Genomic DNA, 15497 nt, shown 5'->3' on the forward strand with positions numbered 1-15497 from the left:
CATTCTGTCATGCGCCTCATCCAATAGGAGTTGAAAGTTCGATCCTTCAGAATTTCACACATAGGTGTAAAGTGAGCAAGGCTTCATGGGATATGTAGTCTGTTTTGGACTCCCTTTGTTTGTTATCAGAATGTATGTCGGCCTCAGTCAGGCTTTATGACTGTATGTAGGCCTGCCTTTATCTCATATCTGAGTACATGAGGCCCAACACTTCCTAGCCTGAAATGAAATTCATCCACGGGATGTTGACCATGTCAAAATATACAGGTATTGTGGATTTTTGGCCTCATTTAGCCTTGCAACAAAACTGTTTGTAAAATAAGTGTTTTTTAGGTTGTGTTCCAGCTAGACAGTATCAGAATCAGAATGAGCTATATTACCAAGTGTTCACACGTACACATTATTACACTATGGGGAAGTCTCACTCTGGAGACATACAGGTCATGGAGGGTGGGCAGGGGGTGACCGGTAATCCTCTCAGCAGTCCTGACTGTCCATTGTAGTTTCCTTCTGTCTGATTTGGTGGCTGAACCAAACCAGACAGTTATAGATGTACACAGGACTGACACAATGACGGCCGAGTAGAACTGTGTCAGCAGCTCCACTGGCAGTTTGGACTTCCTCAGCTGGCAAAAGAAGTACAACCTCTGCCGAGCCTTCTTAACAATGGAGTCTATGTGGGTGTTCCACATCAGGTCCTGAGAGATTGTAGAGCCCAGGAACATGAATGACTCCACTGCTGCCACAGTGCTGTTCAGGATGGTGAGGGGGGCGTGCGGGGGGATTTCTCCTGAAGTCCACTATCATCTCCACTGTTTTGAGCATGTTTGTAATGAGGTTCAAGGAATGTGGAAGCGGGAGACGGTGATTCAACTCAGGAATGTCACTTTTATTAACAGAAAATTAACACCTTCGCTTAAAGCGCAGCGGTGAAGCTTCAATTTAAACACTCAAATGTTGAAACATGGCAGCGGCCAACACACAAACAACTTCTTAGCTGGGCTCTCTCTCTTGACTGCTGCTGTATCCTCTCCTTAAAAGCCCCTAATCACTCCTCACTGAAAAATAAGACAGGTGTTAAGCACAGGTGGAAATAATTCACCACTCATCTCCCCTGCTTCACTCTCCGCAGCACGGCACTCAGTCATGCCTCCTTCTCCACATACTCCCACCACTCCGAATAATTAGGCACAAACCTCTGATAATAGCCAGCCAACCCCAGGAACTGTCTCACCCCCTTTTTGGAGTTGGGCCTTGGACAAGCCCCAATGGCTGCTGTCTTATCAATTTGGGGACACACTTGTCCGTGACCCAAGTGGAAGCCCAGATACAGTACTTCCACCCACCCAATTGCACAATTCTTCGGATTTGCCATGAGTTCCTCAGCGACCTCAGGACAGCCCTCAGATGCTGGATGTGCTGCTGCCAATCGTTGCTACAGATGATGATATCATCCAGATAGGCATACGCAGTGTGTGGGCAAATGAATTTGTCCATGAGTCGCTGAACTGTCACCAGGGCCCCAAACAACCGAACGGAAGAGAAACGAATTGGTGTAAGCCAAACGGAGTGGAAAAAGCCATTTTTTTCTCGGGACATGGGATTCAAGGGAATCTGTCAATATTCCTTTGTTAAATCCAGTGTTGAATAAAAATGAGCCCTACCCAACCAATTGAGCACTTTGTCAACGCGAGGCATTGGGTATGCATCAAATTTAGACACCGCGTTCACTTTTCTATAATCCACACAAAACCAGACTGACGTGCCACTCTTAGGGAATAAGACTACCGGACTGGCCCAATTACTGTGGGATTGTTCTATTACCCCCATATCAAGCATAGTCCTCAATTCCTCCCACACTACCTTTTTTTTGTGTTCGGGTAAACGGTAGGGATGACTGCATACCACTACACCTGGGGTCATTTCGATATGGTGCTGTATGAGATTCATACACCCGGGAAGAGGCGAGAACACATCAGATAATTCTCCTTGCAACCTGGAAACCTCTGCGATTTGTGACAGTGAGAGGTGGTCTCCACAGGGAACCGGGGCGACTCGATCTGTGATTTTTGAATTCACATCTGGACCGAGCTCCTCCCTCTTTGGAACCACCATCACCAAAGTCACGGGGATTGCCTATCTCCATAGTTTTAGGAGGTTGAATTGGTAAATCTGACATGCTCCACCTCTATCTGTATGCATTACCTCATAATCGACTTCCCCAACTCACCGTGTGATGTCAAAGGGCCCTTTCCACTTTGTGAGTAATTTAGAGCTTGATGTGGATAGTAATACAAGGACTTTATCTCCCCAATATTGACTGAAATGCCAGCCAATTCATACCCAGTATCAGTGGATGGGTGAGACGAGGACTAACCACCACCTCTATTCTATATTTTTGCCCCTGAAACTGAATAGTCACAGGCACTAAGGGATATTTGTGAACGTTCCCATGCACACACCTCACCTTCACACTACGTGCTCTACACAAAGCCTCCTGTTGAACCAAGCATTGGTGAATCGAGGTTTGATTACAACCCGAATCCATCAAGGCTTGGTATGTATCCCTTGAATACTCACAATTATCTGGTTCATCCCTGCTCGGTTGGGGGCGGTATGTGGCGTGTCGGGGACCCGGAGCAACACGCCCACATCCATCACTGAACATTGTTCCTGGAAGTGGCCCGGCTCCACGCAGTGCCAGCACACCAGCCCAAACTTTCCCCCTGCACATATGGCTACTGATTCTCCAACCTGGCAGGAAAGGGAAGGAGACACAGAAGGTAGGGTAGAGGTGCCCAGAACCCCTGGGCCCGCAGAGCGGGGTTTAGGGGAATAAACCCCCGTCTCCGGGGAGCAGGGATGGGAAAAGGGCAAGGTAGAAGAGGAGAAGAGACAGCAGGAGAAGAGAGAGAGAGAGAGAAAGCTTGGCCGTCTCTCCCGGATATGCCGTCAAGTGGTCCTCAGCCAGGAGGACTGCATCCTCCAGCAATGTCGGGTGGTGGTACTGGACCCACTCCGTGGTCCTTTTTTGGCAGGCGGTCGACTAAATGTTCCAGCACCACCAAGTTGATGATTCCCACTGCGCCGCAGTCCTCTGCTAGCAACCACCTCCGTCAAGCATCCCGGACCTGCTAGGCAAAAGCAAATGGGTGGCTGAATTCCCCATAGGTCAGTGCCCGAAAGTGCTGATGATTTTGCTCAGGGTTCCAGCCGACCCACTGAAGGATGGCCCACTTCAGATCCGGGTAATCCAGCAGGTTAGCCATTGGCAGTTGTTGGGCCGTGAGCTGAGCCTCCCCAGACAAAAGTGGTAGCAGGCGGACTGCCCACTGCATCTGGGGCTAGCCCGACCCTGCAGCAGCCGGGGTCATCCTGGGGCCAGGGTGATCTGAGGTGGGAGTCCCACAGCCGGTGTCGCTGCTGGAGTACCACACGGCAGCAAGCTTTGGATCACCTGACGGTCCTTAGCCTGGGCTTGCAGGAGCACCTCGAAACGTTGCTCCGGTTACGCTCAAGGCTCTAGGAGGACCTAGTGTTGAATCTGGTGGATGCCAGCGAGGGTCTTGATGATGTCCGCCAACGGATAGGATTCCATGACGATGCATCTCCTTCAGTCCCAGGTTTCAGCACCAGTGTAATGATGTTCAAGGAATGAGGAAGCAGGAGATGGCGATTCCAACTCAGGAATGTCACTTTTATTAACAGAAAATAAACACATTTGCTTAAAGCACAACGGTGAAGCTTCAATTTAAACACTCAAATGTTGAAAAATGGCAGCGGCCAACACACAAACAGCTTCTCAGCTGGGCTGTCTCTCTCTCGACTGCAGCTGTCTCCTCTCTTTAAAAGCCCCCAATCACTCCTCACTGAAACACAAGATAGGTGTTAAGCACAGGTGGAAATCATTCACCACTCATCTCTTCTGCTTCACTCTCCAGAGCATGGCACCCGACCACGCCTCTGCCTCCACAGTGTTCAGCTCAAGGTTGTTGTGACCGCACCAGACAGACCTCCCATCTGTATGCAGGCTCGTCACCATCGCGGATGAGGCCGATGACCGTTGTGTCATCTGCAAACTTCAGGAGCTTGACCGTGGGGTCCATTGCAGTGCAGTCATTCGTGTAGAGTAGTGGAGAGCAGTGGAGAGAGAACGCATCCCTGAGGAGCACCAGTGCTAACAGTGAGGGTCCCGGATGTGAGTTTGCCCAGACTCACATGTTCATAACTGGCAGTAATTTGCCTTTGTTGACAGTTAACTGCTTCCAAACAGCTATTAATTTAAAAGAATAGCTCACCCAAAAAGTAAAGCTATGTTAATATTTACTCACTCTCTTGTCGTTCCAACCCCATATGACTTTCTTTCATGGATCACAAAAGGAGACATTTTGAATAAAGTTCTGGTTGCTCTTTTCTGACTAAATCTGTTCCTAATACAAAGCTATCGTATGAGAAAAGAACACTTGAAAAATAGTGCATCGAGTTGTATGGACTATTTTATCATTCTTTTATGGTGCTTTTGCATCCTTTTTGAAGTGTGAAAGCTCCAGTCTCCATTCATTGTAAATGCATAAAAAAAGTTACCAGTGCATTCTTTATTATTATTATTATTATTATTATTATTATTATTATTATTATTATTTTGGGGTGAAAAGACCTACCCACATGTTTTTGTGAGATTCACCCATAGACTAAAAAGAATCCATGAATCCTGACGCATGGACTTTTTTAGTTCTTTCTGTGTGGATGGTTGCAAGCATCCCAGTATCAAGACGAGTGTGTATACCCACACTTTTCTTTTTTTTTTTACTGCATCAGTGTGTATATTATTAGATCCAAAAGCTATCTGTTTGGCTAAATACATGATAGAACATCAATCATTAATTTAATTAAGCTTTCGAGAATGACCCCCTAAACTCATCAAGCCCACGTGAGACTGTCACAGCACAACACCGTGCAGCATAGCCTTCCAATATTGCGTCCTAGAGCCACTGCCTGCAAAATGATCAAATAGATCCCCACCAAATGAAAGAGGAAGGGATGAGGAGATTGTGTGTGCGTGTGTGTGTGTGTGTGTGTGATGTGAGCAGAGACACGAGAAATGATTGTTGCAGATGAGTAGCAGATCACTTGCCTCTCTCCATCACTCTGCACTCTCAAGCTGATTTTCTGATAGACACAAACACAGTGGCACTCCCTGATTCAACGGAGAGGGATGCTATGTGACATCCACTGCACGCAATGCAGCAAGCAGTAAAGAGAAACTAACATGCCTGATGGATTGTGGCTGAAAACTTGAGAAGCATCAGGTGAGTGGAATTCTGGTGTGTGTGAGTGTGAGGGTACAAGAGAAATAATGACGTTCCATTTTTTTACTAAAGACAACATGATAGAGCTCTTGACTGTATTTGCATTGCTATATTCCAGTGTTGTTGCATGACATGCTCTGCAGATACTATTGCAAATCAATTCATTTATAGTAACTTGGTTGAACAAAAACTGAAATGAAAATTCTGTTGTAATTTAAAGCAATTATGACTATTTTCTTGCAACTGGGAGTTTATATCTCGTACATATCAGAAATAAAGTCAAAATTGCAAGATATACATTTGCAATTGTGAGACATAAAGTTAGAATTACAAGAAATAAAGTCACAACTAGGCACCTTAGCCATCACTTTCATTGTATGGAAAAAAAGATGCAATCAAAGTGAGGGACTATATATAGTGAAGGACTACTATAAAGATGAAACAAAAAAATGGAAGAGAAAATGTTAACGAAAATCAGATTTTCATCGTATTTCCTCTCTGATCATGGGAATCCATCCAATCCATTATTCATTCAAGATTTCAATTTATCATTCACAGGTTACACTTCAATATCTCCACCCACTAAATATCCTCATGGAGACATGTTAACACTGACAGGCGTCAAGTTCACAGAATGAAAATCGAACCATTTATCACCGTTTGTGCATGTGTCATGGAGCAATGTGTCACTTAAGGAAATATAATTTCATGTCTGGAGCTTAAGCTTAAGACTTCAATATAATCCAGTCATTAACAGACCATGAGGAGAGAGAAAATTCTGACTGACAGTTATTAATTCTCCTAATTACATAATCCATTATGAACGTTGATTCCTTTGAGTGGCAATACTGATGTGGCAGTCAGTCTGATTGACCTTTTTTGGAAGGAAACACCATGCTCCATGCTATCTGTCAAATCAAGCTAAAATATACCATTCTGTATTACGTTTACAGTTTAAAAGACATGTTGTAGCTACACACACACACACACACACACACACACACACACACACACAAAAGTCTAATGGCAGCCATGTTTACACACCAATCCAAAAATCTGGATTAAAACTCTTTTGATCTATCTAAATCCCCACATTCTTGATGTAAATACCTGGCATACAAATAAAAATGAGAAAACAAACACTTTTTGACTGCACCCATCCCTCAGTGATAACAAATAAACTATCAACAAGAGAATCTCTTATATTCAAATATGCAGATACAGTATAATGGAGCTAATATTTTGAATGTAATTTTTTCCAAGATTGTGAGATCATAGGGTAGAAGTACACTCAAAAAATATTTTGGCCTACATTTATTAATTTAGTCTACTTTGCAGCAATATATATATATATATATATATATATATATATATATATATATATATATATATATAGTATTTAAATCCTATCCATGACGACCAAGAAAAAGGCCAATTTATATTCCAGGGCTACCTATTTTGAAAAAAAATCTGATCTATGTAATCCAGGGTTTTGTAGCTGGTCTTAAATGAAAAAAATATGTAGCAGTTAATAAATTTGTAGCGGCTCTTGACTCTTTTACATGGCTGCGACCAGCAGATGTCCTTAGCATATGGTGTTTTGAGAGATTCGTCTTTTTGCGAAGCAATTGATTCAATTCATTCGAAGATTCAGAAAGCTTCGTTTCTCCCATTATTAAAAAAATAATCTAAGGAAGGTAAGTATGCAATAAAAGCATTTAGCATGAAATGTAATAACAAAAACAAACCCCCAAATAATACCCATTTAATTAAACATACAACTTTAATAATAATGACACTGATATGCAAAAAGTTATGAACCAGTGAATGAGGGTCCCTCATGTCTGACTAAAATGGTATGGTCCAATTTCCTGCCGGGCAACAAAAAAAGTATAAAAGTGGAGCCAAGAGACTAGCTCCCATTTTGCCTGATTGCATATGTGAATGCTGCTGTGGTCTAGTTCATCACATCACAGTTGAGTTGGACTTGACTAAAATGGCTTAGCAGGTAGTAGCAAAGTGTGCACCCTTGTGCAATGTGCATATACTTCAATTTTTTTTGTAAACACAGATTTAAAGTTGACTTGTCCTGTGTGATTATTTGAACCTGTTTGAACTGTGTACATAAATCATTTACTTAATTTAACAGAATAAATCAAACACACTGTTTAACCAGGCATCACATTATTAAAATAAGTGGTGATCTACATGCCTGTCAGTGCAGAGAACAGAGATTGTCTGCATTCATTAACTGAGTAATATGAATTATTGATACTCACAGACCCTTATTTTTCTGTGTTAGGCCAGGCCATCTCTCACATTCTGACTGGGTAGTGCACACAGTATTATAATTTGAGTCATTTTATTGTGTGAATCTTCCTGGAGCTGAATGTCTGCTAGGTGTTTCTGTTTGAACTGTTCTACCATCTTCAGCCTTGATAAAGATCATTTGATCTCAAATAGACAATCTGGTGAAACGGCTGTTTTAAGTAGTGGAATAAGATATGTTTTGTTACAGTCTTTGTTTAAAGTTTGGTTTGAGTAACATTTGGTTTGTTCAAAAATGGTTTCTATTGAGAACATCCATCTACAGCACTTAAGGTCTGTTTAAATGATTTTGTTCAGAATTGAATATTAGCTATTAGAATCAGAATGAGTTTTATTGCCAAGTGTGCTCGCGTACACTTGGGTGATAGGAGAAACAAGCAAGTGCACAGAACATTACAGTGAGACAGAATAAACAAGGTAAGAGAATAAATAGTACAACAGAATGGTGTATGAGCAAGTGGTAATATACAGTATGTGCAAGGTAGGGGTATGTACAGTTATTGAATTAAATATGAGTGAATTTACATGATGAGTGAATTTACATGTACATGACATATTTATACATTATTGCACTATGGGAGTCCTGAAGGCAGTTTAATTGTTCATGTGGTAAATGGCCTGAGGGTAAAAACTGTTATTGTTCCTGGATGTCCTGGCGCTGAGTGCTCTGTAGTGCCGGCCAGAGAGCAACAGTTCAAAAAGGGAGTGGGCAGGGTGTGTGGGGTCCAGAGTGTTTCTACCTGCACGTTTCCTCACTCTGTAGACGTAAAGGTTTTGGAGGGTGGGCAGGGGGGCACCAATAATCCTCTCGGCAGTCCTGACTGTTGTAGCTTCCTTCTGTCTGATTTGGTGGCTGAACCAAACCAGACAGTTATATATGTACACAGGACAGACTAAATGACGGCTGAGTAGAACTGAATCAGCTGCTACAGTGGCAGGTTCAACTTCCTCAGCTGGTGAAGGAAGTACAACCTCTGCTGAGATTTCTTCACAATGGAGTCTATGTGGGTGTCCCACTTCAGGTCCTGAGAGATGGTAGAGGCCAGGAACCTGAATGACTCCACTGCTGCCACAGTGCTGTTCAGGATGGTGAGGGGGAGTGCGGGGGGATTTCTCCTGAAGTCCACCGTTTTGAGCATGTTCAGCTCAAGGTTGTTGTGACCGCACCAGACAGCCAGCTGTTCAACCTCCCATCTGTATGCAGACTTGTCACTGGCAGACTTGTTTTATTATAAAACAATAAACATTTTAAAATAACCTCATTACATAGCATGTTAGTTCAGTGAGTGGAGTCCACATTTCATCATGGAAATAAAAATGGTGATTTAGATTTTTAATCCAATTTTGTGTGAAAAAAAAAAAAAAAAATCATGAAATGTATGTTAAATTTATGGTTTTAGTTTACTTCACACTGGAAATAGGAGGTAAATTCAAGCACATTGCATAGTAGGATACAGTGTTCTTGTTCTGTACTGTACATTTTGTAATTGGTCATCTGTGTATCATATGCACAGAAAATGTGCACAGTATGCAATAACAGTAAGAAATAGTAAAGTAGTGTAGTATTATGCAATTTTGAACATAGCCACTCTTCTAAAGTCTGAACTTAACCTCTGGTAGGTATTGCATTCTAAATTGTTTTCACCATGATTCACCTGTTTTCCTCTTGTGTTATAGCTCTGCTGTAGATGCACAAGATGTTCTTCAAGAGTTTCATGGAGATGGGATTCTGGCCAAGTATAACACTGAAGAGGTACAGCAGCTCTTTATGCTCTATCTGATTATATATATCACATAAATCTTGTCAAGCACACTATATTATTATGTATAGCTCAAAATGCTATACTTGACTGTGTTATGATGAGATGAAATAAGCTGAAATGAGGGCCATTTGATGAGTATTTGGTAATGAAATCATTGTGATTTACATGAATGTTTGGTGTCCATTTACTGAATATCTCAATTACTTGTAATTTTATGCCTCGTAGAAGCCGGAAATCCTCAGTAAGGTTATTTTTCAGTTTTACAGCTGGATTGTACTGTTACTAGGAGTATTAAGTATAATGGGAGTAACAGCGGGAATTGCCTTCAGCAGGACATTGTCTTTGAGGGCCTCAAGCTCTCCATGGATACCTTCCTGGAGAATTAGTTTTTATATGGTATATCTATCAGGATATTTATCTTTATACTGTGTATATACACTGTACACTGAGGTTGGCTACATACTGTATGCACATACAAACTCAGAAATATATTGTGTATTCCATATTCACCGTAATTCCATTTTAATTGTACAACACTTTCACAAATACAGTTTACTTAGACATGCAGCCTTATTTCCTTAACTTTAGGGCATCTGTTAAACTACAGACGAAGAGACTAAGTTTCTTAATTATTTTCCTGGGATTTTCAGGTTCAGTTATGACCAGAGCATAGTTAATACAAAAAGTGATGTATAAAATATTATTTACTGTGCCTTTACGAGGTCTTAAGATGGTCTAACAAAGTTCTTAGTTTTTGTGGAAAGAAGGAAGTGGGAGACGGCTCAAAAGGGGCTTTATTTTCCCACACTTATCAGTATACATCAAACTCAAATAATGCTTTTCAGTACAACATAATTTCACACATGAAAACTGCTCAGTGCAGCTTTCTCTCTCCACTCTCACTGCAATGACAAACAGCTGTTACAGACAATCAATGACAGGTGATGATCTTTACCGTTCCCATCTCCTGATCTTGCTCTCCATTCACAAATAGGCGCTCAACCACACCTCCTGGGGCAGCAAGCTCCGGAGCACCTGCCGATCCTCCGCTTGGGCTTGGAGCAGAGCGAGGAACCACTTCTCTTGCTCCTTGCGCAGCTCGAGGAGGGCCTGATGCTGTGTCTGGTAGATGCTGGCGAGGGTCTTGATTACGTCCTCCAGAGGTGAGGCATCCATGGCGGCGATGTTCCTCCAGTCCCGTGTTTCGGCACCAGTGTAACAAAGTTCTTATTTTTCATGGAAAGAAGGAAGCGGGAGATGGCAAGATCCAACTAAAAAGGGGCTTTATTTTCCCCCACACATTACAGTGTACATCAAACTCAAATAATGCTTTTCAGCACAACATAATAATTGCACATGTGCATACTCTGCTCTGTGCAGCTTTCTCTCTCCCTCCACTGGCATCTGGCTTGCTCTTTAAACCATCTTCATTCTCACTGCAATGACAAACAGCTGTCAGAGACAATCAATGACAGGTGATGATCTTTACCGTTCCCATCTCCTGATCTTGCTCTCCATTCACAAATCGGCGCTCAACCACGCCCCACTACCACAGATGGTAAAGGGAAGCTGCACTCCACTGAAGGTGACATCCCTGTCCAAACCTCTCAGCACAATCCATTTTAAAGTGATGATCTGCTACCTCTCTCTCCTGGAGGGCAGTCGACCAGAGGACAAACTAGAATGTAAGTGCTTTTTAGGATTGCATGAAAAAGACACTTTATTTACAAGTTAATTTGAAGTTTAGCTGGCACTTATATCTAAAGCACCTTACAGTACACGTATTACAGGCAAAGTCTCCCTAGAGTAACCTGAATTTGAGAGCCTTACTCAAAGGTGGTTTTGGGGGTTTAAACCACTAATGTGAATATTGTCAATTCACAGTGTCAATGATGGTTATTATATGGCCATTCAAATCTTAAATATTAAAGGGATTGTTCACCCAAAAATTTAAATTATATCATCATTTACTCACCCTCATGCCATCCCAGATTTTTAGAAGAATATTTCAGCTCTGTAGGTCCATATAATGCACGTGAATGGTGGCCAGAATTCTGACGGTCCAAATATCAAATAAAGGCAGCATAAAATTCATCCATAAAACTCCAGTGGGTTAATCAATGTCTTCTGAAGCAATCCAATCTGTTTTGGGTGAGAACAGACCAAATGTAACTCCTTTTTCACTATAAATCTTGACAGCAGTCTCCTTGGCGATCAAGCACTAAGAGGTGTAATCGAGCTTTATTTGTTTTGCAGAAGAAAGAAAGTCATACACATCTGGGATGGGATGAAGGTGAGTAAATGATGAGAGAAGTTGCATTCTTGGTTTCCACACTAATATAAGAATATGAGGCTGTGCTGCCATCTATTGACTAGTTTAGCATATTTCCTTTCTTTGTCACATTTTTTAAAATGATTTTATCATTGCAATTCTAGGTTGCTCATCTCAGAGTCCTGTCTCAAAAGGCAGACACTATTCCTGGGTTTGAACTGTAGCAAATGTTGATAACCTTTGCCTGAGCTGTTGTCTTGCTCATACAATGCAAGAATGCTTGCTTGTGAAATGCTGTTGAGGCTATTTCAAAAATATTACACATTCACAACAATAGACTAGTTTTTATTAAATTGTACTAAACTTGATTGAATTGTCTTCTTAAGAGACTCTGTCCTTGGCTTAGTTGTTGATTTTCACGGTGACACCTTTTTTAGGATGCCTTATAAAAGAGCTTAGATTGCACTCTGACTTTAAAGATTCTCTTTATTTAAAACAAGATGACTTAGTATCCAGTTAAATGCTATTGCATTGACCTCAAATACTGTATTTTGATGGTTTTTAGATGAATAAATCTTTCTTGTATAAATAGCGTTATTGTGGTTAATCATTAGCAAAAACTGGGAAAATAAATCATTGTTACTGTGAGAGGACAATTTTTTTTATTGGTTATTATAAAAAATGATATAGGCCTATGTTTTGCTTCATTCTTCACCCTGGAGTTTTAAGGCAGAAATAGTATTATTGCTAACGGCATCACAAGACTGCAAAATATACAACCAATTGCTCATCAGGGAATAATGTAACAAGAAAACATTGTTCTCTCTCTCTCTCTCTCTCTCTCTTTTCCATTCTATCCCTAACTCACTTTACCGTAACTCTTTAAACCTTAACTTTGTGTCTCCAGTTCATATTTTCATTGTTACAACAACAACGAACCTAGTGGTGTAGTGTTTGCATTATTTAAATCAAAGGTGCTCAGTGGCACTCCTGACGGGATTGTCTGCGGCAGAGTTGTTATGGACTAATTTTGCCACCCTTCTGGCACTGCCCCTGGTTGGAATTAATCATTAACATTTTACTTTGTGGTTGCCGGGTGTAGATTTTGGAGGAGATGATGCAGGAGATTGACTATGACCATGACGGGAAGATTTCTCTTGAAGAGTGGGTCCAGGGTAGCCTGAACACCTTACCTCTGCTGGTGCTGCTTGGACTTTAAACTGTGATTACTGAGTGTACTTTATATCTTCATATGTATTTGTCTGTCTGCCCAACAGTCCATCCATCCATCAATCCATCCTTGAATAAGAATTCAGCTCAGCGGTATTTGCCCACTAGATGGAGACCTCCACTCATATTAAATGTCTTGTAGCTCTGTCAGCTATAGCTTGTTGTCTGATAAATGCCCAGTATCGGCATGGCGTACTGTTTGCTAAAGATGCAGATATGAAAATGCTTTTTTAAACTTATTCATTTTTCTTCCACAGGGGAGTTTTAGAAAACCCTGTATGTGCAGAATATCCTGTTTTTCTCGTAGTCATATTGTTATTGTCAAGTCTTTGCAGCATTTCAAGTCTTTCTCTCTCACATCCTCTCTCTGTCTTGCAGAATGTAAAAGATGACGGACAGCATGTGTGGAAACTAAAGCACTTTAGTAAACCAACATACTGTAACCTTTGTCTCAATATGCTGATTGGACTGGGCAAGCAAGGCCTCTGCTGCTTCTGTTAGTACAGCACCAGTCAGATATTTTATAACATTAACTTGCATAACAGATCAGTTTCTTGTTATTTTTGTCTTATTAAATATAAATGATACAATCACAAATAGACAGATAAGAGCGCACACAGCACAGATCGTGTTATACTTTTACATGTAATATAAAGAAGTGTGGCCTCTATAAAATGTCCCAACTTTAGATAATCAATTTCAAAGAACTTAGGTGGGATAATATTGTCATCTGACAATTTAAAATACATTTTCCTACACTTTACAAAGAAATGTTTTGAAAAGTTTTATAAAAATGAAGCAAAAATAAAAATAAAAAATAAAAGTATTTTATTTTTTATTTCATTTATTTTGAACTTAACTGCCAAGATACCAGCTATGTAGATGTCAAATTATTTGAAACCAGTGTACATTACTGAAAACTGTTGCATGTCCCTCTCTTTTATAGTCTGTAAGTACACCGTTATGCATCAAATCATATGTTAAATCCAAGAAAAACACAGAGGTTTGTCGAATTGTATTGTTTAAACACCAGCACGCTTGGATCACCGTTGCTTCACGGGGCTTAGACCAAGAGCTTCTTTTCAGCTAATGAAATTAGAAACAAATTCAGCATTGCTAATTACAAGATTAACCTGGTTTAAAGAGAGTACAGCAATGTCTTAATCAAAGCTTTTGCTCATTTGTCTGTTACACTTCTCTCTTTCTTTCTTTCTTTCTTTCTTTCTTTCTTTCTTTCTTGTCTTCTTGAGAGACTGTTATATCTACCTATAGACATTTATATTATCTCCCTTCACATTTTAAAATGTGTATATTTCTTCACAAATTCACACAGACACACGCAAGCAAAAAAAATATATATATTTTTGTGTTAATGAAAGCCTTTTTTAAATAGATTTTGCATCATTTCTGGATTTGGAAAACTGTCCAGCCAAGTGCGCTAAGTGTCACAAAACCAGCAAATGTTACCAGAGTCTAACAGGCCTTCACTGCATCTGGTGCCAGATAACTGTAAGTTTTTCAACTTTAGTCTGATTATACATTATTATTACAGTTTTGGATGCATCAAATTAGGACCATCTGTTATTACTGGAGGGTTTAAATTATTGTAATATTAATTACAATGTTAGTATTATTGCTATTATTAATGTTTTGTAATTTTCAGTATATAGTGTCTTGAGTTATTAGTGTACAACTACTGCAATGCACACAATGCAATTTTAGATATTCTGTACAGGTAACGTCACAGTTATATAATTATATATAATGTAATATTATATACTGTATATATATATATATATATATATATATATGAGAGAGAGGGAGAGAGAGAGAGAGATTATTTATTATGTACATGTCATTTTAGATATTATGCTGTTTCATTTTTTCCATTTGTGTATAGATTGCAATGTTTCCACTGCTGAAGCTGGGTCCATTTTCTCCAATATGACAGATTCAGCATACACATGAAAATATGTATGATCACCAGTCTGTATGTAAATGATAGCTGTAAGTAATCTCATCTGTTGTGATGGTTCCCCTCTTTCCTGCAGCTACTCAACAAGTGCGTGTCACATGTCAAACCCGAATGTGACTGCGGATCACTGAGAGATCACATACTCTCTCCTAACACAGTTTGCCCTGTTGTAATATTACATATTTCTTTTCATATATTATTTTTGGAATATGTGGTTACATAAACCTCAGCTCTTATAGACCTAGCATTTGACCTTTAACTACAGGAGAGGCAGTCCACTGTGAGAAAAGACTCCAGCCAATCAGAAGGACTGGGGGGAAATACAAAGGACCAGTTCAGTGTCAGTGGATGGAGGAAGGTTACAGGTGAACGCCACACTCTGACACTTACAGTGGGATGTTATTAAGAAAAGACAGTCCCAAATGTACACTACCAGTCAACGTTACACACTTGACTGTATTTTTATTTATTATGATTTATAAAACCCTTTGATCTAAAGGCTAATGCTTAAATGTGCAAACTTAGTTTTGTAGAAAGATGCATTTTGCCAATGGATAGTGAAGGTAAAGCAGCCAAAAAGTGCCCAACATAAAAAGGAACTCCTTCAATTCGGATTTGTG

At 40.4% G+C, this 15497-nt stretch overlaps 1 pseudogene; it reads left to right on the forward strand.

Annotated features, from left to right (window-relative positions):
- The first annotated feature begins 10955 nt into the window (after positions 1 to 10955).
- LOC127429638 (diacylglycerol kinase beta-like) overlaps positions 10956 to 15497 on the forward strand; it is a 71689-nt pseudogene continuing 67147 nt past the window's right edge.

Source organism: Myxocyprinus asiaticus, chromosome 39 (genome assembly GCF_019703515.2).
Source record: "Myxocyprinus asiaticus isolate MX2 ecotype Aquarium Trade chromosome 39, UBuf_Myxa_2, whole genome shotgun sequence".
NCBI lineage: Eukaryota > Metazoa > Chordata > Actinopteri > Cypriniformes > Catostomidae > Myxocyprinus > Myxocyprinus asiaticus.